The following is a 15,891-nucleotide window of genomic DNA, read 5'->3' as shown; positions in this document are numbered from 1 at the left end:
CATTCTTTTCCAGTTAAATAAAAACATGTTTCATATGCACTTACATATCCATCACATAATTATTTAGTCATCATCAATCTCCAGGATGTGTCTTCTCAGGCTGTCTTCACCTTCATGAGCACACTGACCAAGCACACTACTGAAATTTCAGCACCTTAGGTAAATAGGTATGTATTAGGGGAAATCCGGTAAAGAAAAATTGTCTTTCTCCATATAGGTTTTTTCCCCTCAGGTAATTTAAGAGCATGCTTTGCACTGCAAAAAATGTGAATAATTAAGATTTTAAAATCTTTGAAATATATCCTTACAGTATTATTTGCTATCAAGCCACAAGATTTATTATTTTTCTAGAAAGGAAATTCTATATATTCTGAGATGAAAAGTCAGCTTTTACTAATTTTCTGCCTCCCTAATTTAACAGTATGTTCAAAGTTAAATTTTGTGGTTTTTAAGAAGTACATTAATAAATTCATGCCAAATCCTGAGATGTATCTGACTTGATTTGAAACTCCTCCCCATTATGTGTTCTTTAAGATTTTTTTTCTTAAAGAAAAATCTACTAGGGAGTTCTTAATTGAGAATATAAAACCAGCAAAAGTTTTAAGAAAAGTTGGTTTGTTTTGTTGGGTGAAGGTGACTCCAAAAGTCATGGGAAATCCTTCTTTCTTTAAACTCATTGTTCTGTCACTGAACTTCAGTATTATGGTTCCTTATTTTATGTATGCCAGTATAAAGTTAGTTATTGATCCTATATAAAGTCAGACATCCAGCACCTGAGCCTTTTTTGCAAGGTATTGTATCTTTCTCTGAGCAGCAAAAGCAAATTTTGGTTATTGTTTTAGGTTATAATACTTTGCTGTTAATTTTCACGTATCAGAAACATCTTCCTGAAGTATTTCCTCCCTAAAGATAAGGGGCTTTTTTGTAATTATAATATTCTACTGCATTCTGTAGTCTTCTCTCTGCTCAAAATTTTCTTGTGGAATTATTAGAGACAACGCATGAACATCCTACCAGTTATTTTACCTACTCTGTATTTTGTCTAGTACATAGAGAAGCAGTAAAGAAATAGAAGCAGGGTAGAGAAAAAGGGAGGACAAAGTACCTTGAAGACTTACTGCAGTTGTAGAGTAAGACCTTGAAATCATGGAACAGAAATGTTTTTTTCCTAATGCTGGTGGGGAGTGTGAGTAGTATAAGGACTTACAGAAAAGTGAGGACATAAAAAGTTTACTATTCTCTCTTCAAAGGGTTTACAAAGTCATTTTGGTCATAAAACAAGTGTAATTTCCATGTGTAAACAAATAAGATTCTTCTCTGGAAAAGATATCACTTAGCATCCTTTGAAGCCACATTTGTGGCTGGAGAACACTGTGGGAGACCACATCAGCAGAAAAGTCTGGCTTCCATTCTTCCATCCAGGTAAAGAAACTGCAATAATATATTTTATGCTTGTTTTTGAAGATGTTTTCATACGAGGTTGGTTCTTTCCTTATATATGAAGACTTTACATTTACCTGAGCCTTGTTTAACTCAATGTCTTTCTCCCAAAGTGCCTATAGATGATAAAATGCTAATAAAACAAGAAAGAAGGCCTGGTGAGGAACAGATGCAGTCACGTTGAAGTGTATAGTTATGGTAAGAATGTGTATAACTCCATTATTCCATTGCATAAATGGGGAAAAAAAATAGGTGTGTAAGTGGAACAAGATAGCTAAATACAAACATGGAACTACCTGATTTCCTCCACTGTGAAATCCACATTTTTTGTGCACTTGAGTTTGGTCCCTGGTAGTTCCTGTGTAAGCAGTGGAATCAGTAAAAAACATATTTTCTGTAAAATATAGTAATTTGTGGTTTCAAACACAGCTTTTTTGGTCTTCCAATACCTTGCAGAGTGAATCTCTGGCTTCTTTTCTGTGTCAGGATGCTGTCTGATGGGCAGTGGTAACAGTTTTATGTGAGATCAAGGAGGGCATAATTTGATAAAGAAACATGAGTTTACTTCTATGTAGAGAACCCTTTATATATGAGCAACCATACAGTTGTCATGGTACTCATTAATATGACAAAGATAGGCCAGGATAAAGGCCAGGATATTATCTCTCTATAGTAACGTGTTATGTTTTATATTTATGGATAGAGGATTAGCTTCATCTTCTAGAAAGAGATATGTATCAAAATCCATAAACCTGCATTTTTAATAAGAATTTTGTTCTTTTGTAATCTTTGTAGTATGGAATTAATTTAATTCTGGATATACAAAAGTCCCTGTTGGCTGGTGTCCCAATAAGTTGAATGCCAGCTCATTCAACTGATTCATGTAATAGCCAGACAGCTTAGACTAGCAGTAATTGTCTACAAAGATATATATATATTTAACAGTACTGTGGCATTTCTCTTCAGTATTAATGCACACATTTCTGGTAGTTTTAATTTCTGCTATACTAATAACATGATCGTCTCTGCTAAGTATACACTTTCTACAGCTGAATGCTCAAAGTTATTGTGAGCTGCTGCCATACTTGAATATGTGTCAGATTAAAAAAATAAGTAAATAAGGAGAAAATCAGATATGTGAGTGGAGTATTGTCTGAAATCCCTCCTGCTTACTGAAATCTCAGTAAGTGACAGTAACATATTTTTAACAGAGAATAATGCATTTTGAAAGACATTCCACAGTATTAGCATTTAAATATTCATGGCAGTTTCATGACCACAGACATAGTATCAATCATGACACATATTCTAGTAAATTCTGCAATTCAGAATTCAGTCAGAGATTTTTTCCCCCACAATCATGAAAAATGCACCCTCTGTGGAGTCGTTCAAAGCCAGGTTGAATGGGGCCCTGGGCAGCTTGATCCAGTGGATTGCAGCCCTGCACATGGCAGGGGATTGGAACTGGGAGGTCTCTTCTAACCCAAGCCATTCTATAATTCTGTGATTCAAAGGAATAACTTTCTCCAGACACTGGATGTGTTCCGTCAGATGTAGAAGGCTTAATAAAGACACCGATAACTTTACAAGTCCCAGTGATTTTGTTTAGCATTTATAAATTTCAATGATCTCAGTATCTTCCTGATTTTCTGATTAAAACATCACTAGGGTTATTCCTCAAGGATCTTTCTTGTAATTTTGTTGTGTTTTTCCCACTCATGTGCTCCTTTGAGTGTGGTGGGTTTTCTATTTCTTATTTACAGATTCTGAGGTAAAAAAAAAAAAGAGGACAAAACATTGAACAAGGAAAAAGCTGTCAGCCTACCTTCAAAAGTTTCTATTGCTAAAAAATTGTGCAGCTTAATGAAAGTAGGAAAATAAATGGCTGACAGAGACATGGAAAGGTGGAAATAAAATCAGAGGTTATTGTTAAATAAATTTTTAGAATATTGAACGAAATGTCAAAGACACCAGATACAAGAAAATATATACCAAAACCAAATAAAATGGCTATGAATTAAAACAGACAATTAACAGCCCCTTGACTGACCTTTTCAAGATGAAAGCAAAATGCTCAAAAGGTCTGTTGAATGTCTCTCAAACCACTGACACCAGGAACTTGAAGATGTGACACAATAGACACATTTGGCACTTTTTTTTCTTTTTGCCTTCTCTTCTAAAGAATCTTTTAATATGTTAACTCATAGCACTTGTCCTGTTTTTTAAACTGTCTGTTCCTATTAAATGAAGCCATCTGAGCAGTTACTGCTGCAGCAAACTTGTCTATTCATGCATGAGCTTTCTTATTAACAGGTATTCTAGAGTGCTGATTAAATTCTGACTGAACTTTACTTCACAGGAAATGGTCTTGAATTTTACACATTTCACAGCATGCTATTGTGGAAATATGATGGATTTAATTAGTCTTTTTATTTTAGAAAATGAACATTTACTATTTCTGTATTTTTTTTTTCCTGCATAAATTGTCAATACAAAGTCTATTAACAGAAAGAAATAAAATAATGAGACGTGTTTCTGAAATTACCTGAAGCAGATCATTTGAATCTTAAAACAAAGGACTTGAAAAGCTGCAACATGTCAGAATTGCTTGCAACAGCTGGATGCCAACTGGAAGCTGACTGGAAGCTTCTCCTCCACCTATATCTTCCATGTATATGAAGCTAGTTGTTGTTGTTATTCACTCTTCACAAATATAATGCTGAATGCATGCTTTCTCAATCATTTATGACATGCTTAGTTATAAAAGCAACAAAATGTTGCTCATTTGTTGTTGTTCATGTATCCCTTTTATCACTGATTTTTTTCTATTCTTTCTATTTAAGTTGGTTTTGATGCATAGAATTTCACTTTTTGGAAGAATATTTGTGAAGTTTTGGGGAGAGTGAGAGTGAATAGATGAGAAATATGGCAGCTATACTGTCCTCATAAGAACTTAAGACCCCAAATCTTAACATCACCTGTTTTCACAAACATCACTACCAGCTTTGCTTCTCTATTATAAACATTTCAGGAAAAATAGAAAACAATCTTAAAGATACATGAATTCTGCTTCTTGGAATGGGATGGCTGGAGAGATACTCCAATGACAGTACTAGTACTAATTAAATATTTTGGCAGAGGAATACATAAAATCTTAAGCAGAAAATTGTCAGAACACTAATGCAGCTTTTTAAAGAGTGATTCCAAAATGAATCTAATTTGTGAGGCAAAGTTTACAGAGAGAAAGAACAACTGACATAGAAGTTAGTAGACTTATAAACTCTTCTTCCAGTCTGTAAAAGAAGTGTCAGCCTTGAAATCTATATTGCATCTTTTATGTGTTAGGTAATACATAAAAATACTATTGATGGCTACTCATCTTCTATGAAAAGATGCTATAGCTTAGCTTTCCTTTCTCTGAAGAGTGCAGAACTGATGACACGTTTGGCTTGGGCATTTTTGTTTAATATATTCACCTGTGCTATGCATTAGTTTCAGTTAAAATGTAGAGGTCTCTTCATCTAATTATCACTTGCCAAAAATATTTTGCATGCTTAATGTGAAATGGGATAAAGCTTTAGATCTCACTTTGTCTGTTGGAGATTCGGAGTTATGTAAGCAACAGGCTACAGTTATTACTGTGTGTCCATTCTCCCCCCCCCCTCCCTTTTTTTTAATGAGGCTATATATTCTCAGACAAATCACTATATCAAAATAGACAGACCATAGCAATAGAAGACCCTGGTTAATCAGTTATTATATAAGACTACATCACTTATAAATACCACGATAATTTTTTCCATTTGTGTGTGTAGGCAAGCATCATTCAACTCTCTTCAGCAGTGGAATCTTAGAACAGAAAGGAAATGATTGTAATTATGAGCTTCAGGCAGAATTTGCTGTTTAGCATTTGTTTACCTTTTTTTTATAGCGTGAATTTGCTTACATTAATTCTGAATGTAATTCATTATCATTATCCAGTGCAATGTTATTGCAGTGGAAGACTCATCAATCAGCCAGTGTACCAGCTCTATGGACCAACTGCAATAATGTTCATCAAGCAGTACCATCAAAGAAGAACTGTGTGCATGCACAGACGAAGTGATAAGATCACACGGAATCACAGAATCACAGAATGGACCAGGTTGGAATGGACCTCAAGGTCATGAATCTCCAACCCCCCTGCCATAGGCAGGGCCACCAACCTCCACATTTAATACTAGATCAGGCTGCCCAAGGCCCCATCCAACCTGGCCTTGCACACCTCCAGGGGTGGGGCATCCACAACCTCTCTGGGCAGCCTCACCACTCTCATAGTAAAGAACTTCCCCCTGACACCCAACCTAAATCTTCCCTCCCTCAACTTCAAACCACTTCCCTTTGTCCTGACGTTATCTTTTCAAAGAGTTGAATGATGCTTGCCTACACACATAAAGGGAACAAGGAGAAACAAAGACATTTGGTATAAATGTATTAATACCATGCCCTGGTTCCTGCAAGACCTGCCGAAGCTTCCAGGCATCTCCTCAAGCCCGGAGTGGAGCATGAAAGCTCAACAGATGGCAGAAACAGCACATTAGAGACTCCAGGGTGGTCCCTGGAACCACCAATACCATTGTCTGGGTGTGAAAGATAAGTCACTGGGAGCAATTCTCTGAATGACCTTTCTTAAACTGAGGGATGCTATTACCAGAAGGTGTGCTTATTATGTTGTTCCAAGAGAGAGCATTTGGGGATTGCACAATACTTATTATAGTATGTTTAGCAGAGAAACCAAAGACAGAACAAAAGAAGAGTATAAGTGATTTGAGAAGTGAATGTGATTAAGAATAGAGGGATAAGGAAGTAAAAGTGTGTGATCTCTGTAAACAGCAGCTTGCTGGTATGCTTATCTAGCCATGCCCTCCTTCAGTCACTGCAATCTGTCCTGTCCTCTCAATAAGCATTACAACTGTTTTTTTAGGAAGGTGCTCTTTATTCTTTGTGCATGTGTCTGTAGGAATCTAAGTGTCAGCAACCAGCATCACACCACCTGGCTGGGGACTGTGGCATCAGTGACTGAAGAGACCAGAGAGTCAGTAAGATTCAGTGACAGACCTTGTGGTAAGGCATATGCACTTAGGTTTTTTTTAACAAATGTGTATTTACATCAAGGATGGAGGATTCTGTGTTTCTTTCCTTGCAGCAAACTACAGATTCAGACCTGCTGGTCAAATGAGTGCGTTTACCTGTCTGGCAGCTTTCTTTAAAAAAAAAGTGTTTCCCTCTTGATTCATACAGAGGTGTTTGCAGGCTTCATGTCTGACCGTGGCTTATAGGCTGCTGGAGGTGCTTCAGAGGCTGAAGCAATATTTTGGATAATGGATAGTGGTTTTCACCCCAGTCAAGTATGATCTAGAGTCTTCTTTATTTTATAGAGCAGATTCCAAAAAATTTTCACTGGAAGTAATGTTTATACAGAGGATTTGCCTACTTAGCAAGGATTTACATAAAAGAGAGTAGATTGGAATATGTGTATATATAAGTATATATATATATATATATATATATATTTTTTTTTTTTTTTTTGAGCAAAGTTTAAGTCATTATTTATGTAGTTGTAGCACTGTCATATTTCTAAATTTTTGCTTCCTTCATTTGTGTGCTTCTAAGAGCATGTAACAAATAACCAGAGTGCAGAGGTCAGAATAGTTTATTATTATAGATGCAGGAAAGAACACAGAGAAGCAGAGAATGCAAACTGCCCAAAAGAAGTTGGTACAACATTCACATACCTCTAGGTTTTATAGCCTGTTCTTTGCCCAAACTGTGTCACATAAGCAGGATGTGGTAAATAACAACAGTGATTGAGATTTCTCATATAAAGGGGCTCTAGACAGTACATACTTTTATGAATAATTCAATCTTGCATTAATTAACTTGTGCTGGGTGGCAAAATCTTTAGCTATAAATGCTTCTTCGCTAGTGACTCCTGCAATGAGTCTATGATAAGCTAACTGGTTTGCTTTAACAACCACCACTTCTTGTTCATTTATATTGCAGTAGTGTATTTAAGGATGATGTTTTACTAATCACCAGATTGTGTCTCACAGTGCTTCAGATTCACTTCAGCTAAAAATCAGAGGATAGCTTTCTTTCAGGGTCGTTATTCAGTTTGTTTGGAGTGCAGGAGATCTCTGAAGTTCAACACACCTTTACATGGGCCTTCAACCTTGACATTTAGAATGAACAAATCATGAACAAAAACCTCCTTGATGCCAGGAGGTTTAGTGCCTCTATCTGACTGTGTATCCTACATAACCTATTCACACTTCATTTTGAGTATAAATAGAATTATCTGTGAATTTACTTTCAAGTAAATTCAGCTGTTGCAGTAGGCTACTTTTAACACTCACATCCAACTCACCCAACATGCATTAATGACAATGGAAAATACTGCTGAGAATATTCAAGAGAAATTAAATGATATTTTGGAGATTCAGTGACTGTTAGGCAAATTAACTTTTTTAGATGGTTCGTTATAAATGCGTAAGTTTCTAAGCCTGAGAGTCTATGTATGTGCCTCAGTTTAAATAATGTCTTTCTATCAATTTTATTGTGTAACCATCATGTTTTGGGGTAAGAAAGGTATTCGCTACCAGCCTGTGAATTCACCTTCAACCTTAGGCACAAAACATGATACAAAAAAAGGTTGCTAAAAAATGTGTTTTTCTGTTTCTGAACACTTGCCAATCAGATGGCTCTAGCTGCTAATTTAGCTTGCAGAATGGACATACTGCAATGCTGTTAATGGGAGTTCACCACTCTCTAGCCAAAAGAGTGGTATTATTCTTTTAATATTGGAAAGAAAATCAGGGTTTGCTTGTGTGAGAATCCTTCTTTGTTTTGTTTTGTTTTTGTTTTTGTTTTTTGTCTCAAAGCTTGCTTCCTGAGGTATTTCTTGTGATAAGACTGACTTGTCTAGGAGATGAGTGATGTGTATTGCTGTGTCAGCATCACTGTGTGGACAATTTTACATCTGAAGGCATTTCTTTGGAGCTGTCTGCCTTCTCAAGAGACTGCTCAGGACTGTTTACTGGTGGAAGATCTAGCCTGTGACCAAATAACTTGCTATGGGAGACTGGGGGTTGATACCATTGTATCCTGTGAAGTCAAGATACCAGTGGGTGCCTCCCTGTTCCCTCTTATCTGCTGGCAAGACCTGGAAGATGAGAACAAAAGGAGTTCCTACTGAGATCCAAATGCCAGTAGCTGTCACTACAAAAGAGCTGACTTAACCACTCTGGACTTATAAATAAGTTTGTACTACCATTGGAAAGTAGTCGCCATCATCACCTGGTCATCGTTGTCATCAATGGAACTTCAGTGCCCAACAACCCACCACTACTGAAGATCAGTGACTGAACTGTGAACCATGCTGGATCTGTGGTGATGACTATCTCCCTCTTGCTTCCTACAAAGACTCCTTGCTTCTTCTTTCCTGTCTTTTCTATCGCTCTCCTTCCCTTCCCCATTATTCTAATTCATAATAGTGTCCGTCCTCCCTTTCCCCGTCTCCCTGATTAAGATCTGTAATAAACTGGTTGGACCAACATTTGAACCATTGTTTCTTAATCTCACATGGGATATACATATACTAAAGAACCTCCTCTCCCTGCTGTAAATTGGAACGAGACAGCTTGCATCCTGAAAACATCTTTCATTGAAGCAGAAATTTCTTTACTAGACTGTAACCTTTTTCATGGTTATCTTTTGAGAAAATGCTTTGACCTTTCCTACACATAAATCCCTGGAAAACCTTACATAGTAAAAAGCAATATGCTAAAAGCATAATTAACTACTACTTCCTATCATTAAAGGCCGAGTCAGCACAAGGGCAGTGTAGTCATTCCCTTTTGACATTTCATTATTTTTGTTCCCCTGATACCTATTTAATTTATAATAGTTCTGTTCACCACTCTCACAGTACTGACCTCTGCTTAGGAATAAAATTCTATAGGAATGCTGACAGAATGACTGCATTGATTTTACATTTGGCAGAGTCTCTGAGACTAGTAAAAAGGGCTCTGCCTGTGCAGCTCTCTCTCTTGTGTGTTGCAGGAAGCCGGAGCATCCTGTTCATCCTCTGACCTGGTCTCCTTCATCTATTCATTGCAAATCCCAGACTCTGGGTCACTTTTCCAACAGGGCTGCAAAGAAAACATTTGAGTTGAAGCTAAAGGCACTTGGGTACCAGCTTTCTGTGTTAATTAAACACAGTGGAGGTAGTTCCTTTGTGCCCCCTCTTTTTCTGTCACCTGCTTGGTGAAAAGGTATGGAGAGAGGATTTCATTCTTAGTCCAGAAGTGCTCCATTGGTGTTCACAGCAGTTCATATAGCACAGAAGCTGCTCTGAATTTGCCAGAGGGAGGTGTGTTTCCTCACACACCAGGGAGGCTGTGATTTCTGAAGCAACTTGTGACTGCAGTTGTTAGTAAAGCAGTTTGCCATCCACAGCTGATGGGCTGGCACTCTGAAATGGGAACTTGCCTTTTTCATATTTTGCTAAAAAATATCAAATGAGAACATCAAGTACAGATGAAGAATGTCCCTTTTCTTTAATCAATCTATGATATTTCAGAATTTAAAATATATTTTAAATTGAGGTATTTTCAGAATCTGTCTAATGCTGGAGAAAACAGTGATATCTGTCACGATTAAACATTTGCCATTATATAATTATGCCATTATATGCCATTATATAATGCTTTCTTCTTTCCATGACAGGAGCAGAAATTTCTTTTAACTTTATCTACTGCTTCCTGGGAATTCTAAACGATGATGGAATTTTAAGGAGCAACTCAGCAATTGGAGCTTAAGATCCTGTATATGTCCAGTATTTCCTGGCATCTCATACATCTCCTAAATTTCCTATAGATTGCTCATGGAGTCTGCAAAACTTCGGTTCCAAAAACACATTGCCAAGCTGCATTTTTCCTGATCAAGGATGCATTTTGTGATGTCCTTTGGGCTTTTGGAAACCCAATGTGAATCCGAGAACTATTTTTATGATCTCTGCACATTCACATCACTAGAATTGCTTACATTGCAATCTTATGGTATTTGGGGAAACTGAGGTAAAAGGCTTTTTAAGTTATGGTCTTGTGGCTTTTTAATAGCCAAAAGGTTGTCCTGAAGATGTCAGAGGGAAGCACAGATATTGCAGTGCTGAAAAGTGCGCGTAGATATGCTGACGAGAAAAAAATCAAAACTATTACAGTATGCAGTATTGGTAATTTGGTATATATAACATGCATCAGCACTTCTGTCCGTGGGAAAAAAAAAAAAAAAAGAAGCCTTGCAGATTGATTCCTTTGCATTTGGAGGACATTTGTGGTAACCTTGGGACAAGGTGCAAACTTCTGTTGGAGTGAAAAAATTGAATGCCAGATAAGCTGCACTTCTGCATCAACGCCGAAATGTTTTTGTGTACCTTAAAATGACTGCATAAATTTCCACGATAGCAAGGTATTCATAAGACAATATTCTAACTACGTGTAATTTGATTTTTTTTTAATTGTTTCTCATGCTTAGAAACATTCAATAGCTGTAGTTTTATTTATTTGTTTTTAACTAGGAATTCAATTCATATTTGACAATATAACAGTTAATAAAATTCCTTGAAAACTCCCTATGCTACACATATATCATAAGTGATATGGAAATTTGATGTACTCTTCCAAATTATGATTAATTTTTTTTCAAAAATCCATTAAGATTTCTGTGGATGTAGGGGCCATTTCTGGGCCCAGGGGACTACTTCTGGGGACTCTGGGAGGGACTGATTCTCCCTTATGAGTCCGTTATAGGTACCTCATTTTCTAATCTTTGCTTGTGAATTTGCTTTCAACTGCTTTAATCATTTTTATTTATTTATTTATTTATTTAAAGAACAAAAATAACTTGTGAATGGGAGCTACACAAAAATTCAATTGTGACTGAAAAATTTCTTGTTAAATTTATTGTGCTCTAACTTCTTCGTTAGTGAGCTGTTTCTCTGGTCTTATAGTGAAAGTGATAAGAGAAGGGAAATGTCTGTGAAATTTAGGAGAATTTTAAATTATTTTGCATATATGTTCAGTATATTAGAAGGATCTGTTATTCCACTTTTAATTTAAATGGATCAGTTCCCTCAGGGTGTGTGGTTGACACACTGTGTTTCTGAGGCTCCTGATCCTGAACAAGGCAGTGTCAAAACGTAAGGGCTGCTGTGTGAGAAATTATCTAGCAAAGGAAATAAGTAAGGTTCTTTTGATCAGAGGGCTGGAGCACCTCTCCTATGCGGAGAAGCTGAGAGAGCTGGGGCTCTTGAGCCTGGAGAAGAGAAGGCTCTGAGGAGACCTTATAGTGGCCTTGCAGTACCTGAAGGGGCCTACAGGAAAGCTGAGGGGGGACTTTTTATAAGGGCAGGTAGTGACAGGATGAGGGGTAATGGTTTTAAACCTGAAGAGGGCAGATTTACACTAGAAATTAGGAAGAAATTCTTTACCGTGAGGGTAGTGAGACATTGGAACATGTTGCCCGGCGAGGCTATGGATGCCCCCTCCCTGGAAGCACTCAAGGCCAGGCTGCATGGGGCTCTGAGCAGTCTGGTCTAGTGAGAGGTGTCCCTGACTATAGCAAGGGGTTGGAACTCGGTGATCTTAGAGGTCCCTTCCAACCCAAAACATTCTGATTCTTTTCCTTAGCAGAAAATGGTGCAGTTCTGTGTCTATTACATAAATTAATTAAAACTAAACATAGGTGGATCTATGGCAAGCAATATTTTCATGCTTTTGCATAACAGAGTCCCCAGCAGATTTAGGCATTATAAATTAAAGGTGTGTTAAACAACAGATAATCCACTTTAATGAATCTTAGGTCTGAACTGACTTAGCAACCCATTTTATCATTGTGTGTGCCTTACCGTAATGGCAGCTATGGCAGAAGTGCTGCTGAAAAATTTGAAAGCTTCAAAGAGAGCCCCATTTATGCTGTAATATTCTGCTGAATATTTCAGGCTTTGATTATGATTATCCTCACTTGGAAAGACTTAAAGAAAAGCATTATTCTTGTTTTGTTGTACAGCTGTGTTAGAGTGTCTGGTGAGATGCAGAAAGCAAAAGAAATCAGGTACTAGTCTGCTTGGCCCTTGATTTTCATTCATACTTGGTTTCTTTTTTGGAGATTTCTCTATTTTGAAGAAGCCATATTCTTCTTTCTCACTGGAATATTTTCTTTTTGTCCACATTTTCAGGCTAACTTTCTACTGAGGTATTTTCTTTCACTTATCTCCCAAAGACACACGGAAAGCTGCCTATTCCCTTAAGCTACCTTCAACCATAGTACACCTTATGGAAGTCAGTGGCTGTGTAGTTTGGGTGTTGTGCATACTGTGCTGCACACGGTGCTGCAATTTCAGTGATGGGCAGCTCTGCCACATTGTGTTTGTGTGCAAGTCCTGGCCCAGACATGAAGCAGACGCATGGACACAGCTCAGTGGGGGCCTTCTGGTGAGATACCAAACCAGGAAACTAGGAGTCATGCATATAGAACTGGGTGTAAAGCCCAGTTCTAATCATAATTAAACTGAGTTTCAGCCCTTTCCCTACATTATAATCGTCATTACAAATAACATATACAAATATTTTAATCCCTATTGGGTAAAGTAAGCAAGAAAAAATCCTGAGTTACATGCCTGTTTATAGATTATTACATTCAGAGCAAGCTTGACATACACCACGCTATTGAATTTTGATCTCCAAGTCTCAGCTTTATCAAAATAATTTATCATCTGACTTTCACAATTGCATGAATTTGCACATCTAATTTCTAGTTGTATTGTGTAGTATTTCTTCAATTAATCAAAGTAATTCAGTGTGATTTTTGAACGCTTAAATTCATTTATTCTTTGAAAGGATAGTTGATGCAAATTTTAATTAGAAGATAGGATTTTGTGCCATTAATGTGAACAATATGCCACCTGAGTGAATTTGCAGTATCACATAAAATACTGGCAACAGATTTTTTCTTTCACTAATCCACAGAGAACACAATCTTATGTCCCAAATTTTGATGTTCAGCTAGGTTTTTTACCTAATTCTCTTCATAAATTCAACTCAAAATATAATGCAAATAAATAAGAAATAGAATCTTCTGATGAATCAAAAAATTTTGAAATGTCTAAAAAGATTTTATTTGTTAATACACATTTGAATGTAGAAAGCATATAACTGATGAATGTGTATGAATTGCCTATACTGTGATCATCCTCGGCACAACATTCTACTTTTTGCTGCAGGGTAATGTATTTCTATCCCACAGAGGAATGCAAAAATATGCACAGCAAAACAGAAAGTGTAGATACTACTAAAGTGACAAAATGTCAAATAATTCTTGGAAATACTACCTTCCAGCCAGCGAGAATAAAATAGCTATTGAAAAGTAAATATCTACAAAATGTAAGTTTTTCCTCTTCACTTTCTTCATCAAGTAATCAAAGACTAAATATCTTTTTGGCAGTATTAGGTGAGGTTCACAGCTGGAAATTTAAGACACTTTGCAGCATGTTAATAATAATCAGAAAAAAAACACGCTGAGAGCAGAATGACAAACTGTTCCATTACCACCTCAAAAAAAAAAAAAAGAAAAAAAAAAGAAAAAAAACTAGAAGTCAGGTGCTAAAATGCAGTGTTATTTTATTTCTTTTCTGTGTTTATTGTTTTGATGGCCTCAGGCAGCTTTCCTCACACTGCTCAGTGCCAATCATTGTTCAGTAACAGCTGTTTGCGAGTAAATGTGTTAAGTATGCATTTGCAGTTGAGATGTTTGGAACTGATAGGAGAACAAATTGACTTGAAATTGCTTTTTTGGCTATGCCATGGAATCAAGAAGACTATATCTTGTGTTACAGATGCTTTTCAGTGGATATTGTTAATATGTCTTCATATTCAATTTGCTGCACTGTACGAATGCAATTTATTTTGGTGTGTGAAAGCTATGTGGGAGACAAATTTTTCTTTTACCATGGAAGCTCACTGAGCAGATTTTTTGCTTGAGCAATACGGATGAGACTTCATCAAGTCTCTGGGACAAAGATACAGGTACTTAGTTGTTATCAACAGCATCATTTTTAACCCCTGTTAAACTAGTAAAATAGCAGCCAATATAAAAATTTGCATTTAGCATAGCTCAGTAGTTCATTCTTTTCAGGTTTCTGTGAGAACTATTTAATCATAGAATCACAGAATATTCTGAGCCAGTAGTGATTCACAAGGATCATGAAGTGTAGCTTTTGGCACTACACTGGTTATTCATTCTGATCTCCCATGCACACTTCACAAGAATTTTTAGCAAAGTTGAGCAAAAGGGATGTCAACAGTTTACAGGCTGGTTTGGCCCGGTTCCGTAAATAATTAAAAACAGTGGCAACGATCTGAGGAGAAAGAAACTAATTTACTAAATATGGTATTGGAATGCAAGATAACACACCTTAATACAACATAATTAGAATTAAAGCTAATAAATCAAATATAATGAGAGTGTCCAAAAGGGGGATAGGCCTCACCATAACACTGAGGTGAGATGCGCAGTGCAGTTGAGCAGCAGGGAAATGAAGAAGAGCACATCAGGTGACTTTGCTTGGGGTTATATCTCCTCTCTGACCACAAAGCTCCTTGGGGTGTAGTTCTTCTTTTCTTCCAGACAGGTGCCCAGAAATGGAGCATTAATACTTTAACTCCCCGTGCACTACATGATGTTATGTTGTGGAATACCGATAACCAAAAATCACAAAATGATGACAAGGGAAAAACTAAAATGATTTGAATGCAATATTCCAAACACTTTCAGCTCTATGGAAATACTATAGATAAATAATTTTATGGACTCCGTTCAAAATATTGTAAAAGTAAGAGTCAATTATATCATTCTTACATGCTCTTTGGATCAATTTTACTGTCATTTATGAAAATACTCAAGGTGGGAATCATTATTTATTCTCTTCATTACAGCTGAACATGAAACTGTATTTATTTAAAAAATAAAAAACAAAAATATTTAGTAAACCTTAAAATTCTGATCTCTTGCACAATATAAATATCCATATACAAACCACATATATTGTATATATATGTATATATGTATGTAAATGTTGTTTTTTTATAAAGATAGGTATTTCAAGAGGACACTCAGTATGAAGACAGATAAAAAGGTGAGACACTGAATTAGAAAACCTGTTTATTTGTTAAATTATTAATGTGATTCCAAGGCAGGTGTCTTACTGGCATCAGAGGATATTATTCTGTTGAATAACATGGTATGCTGCTGGGTTACACTTGCAGGCAGACTCATATAAGCCACTAAACTCGTAAATGCCTGGGGCCTGATACCATGGTCTGTAATGTAACGAGAACTCATCACAGGTATGCAGAG

General features: G+C 36.6%; 1 long non-coding RNA gene across 1 annotated transcript; it reads left to right on the top strand.

Annotated features, from left to right (window-relative positions):
- The first annotated feature begins 615 nt into the window (after nucleotides 1–615).
- LOC149912692 (uncharacterized) lies at nucleotides 616–9,023 on the top strand. The gene is made up of 3 exons (XR_016461669.1): nucleotides 616–1,638; nucleotides 6,440–6,543; nucleotides 8,361–9,023. It is a non-coding gene; the product is annotated as an uncharacterized LOC149912692 (long non-coding RNA).
- The last annotated feature ends 6,868 nt before the right edge of the window (nucleotides 9,024–15,891 follow it).

This window comes from Phasianus colchicus, chromosome Z (genome assembly GCF_987193195.1).
Source record: "Phasianus colchicus chromosome Z, bPhaCol1.hap1.1, whole genome shotgun sequence".
Taxonomy (NCBI): domain Eukaryota; kingdom Metazoa; phylum Chordata; class Aves; order Galliformes; family Phasianidae; genus Phasianus; species Phasianus colchicus.
The sequence above is the reverse complement of the archived record's forward strand: the minus strand, read 5'-3'. Positions and strand labels throughout refer to the sequence as shown.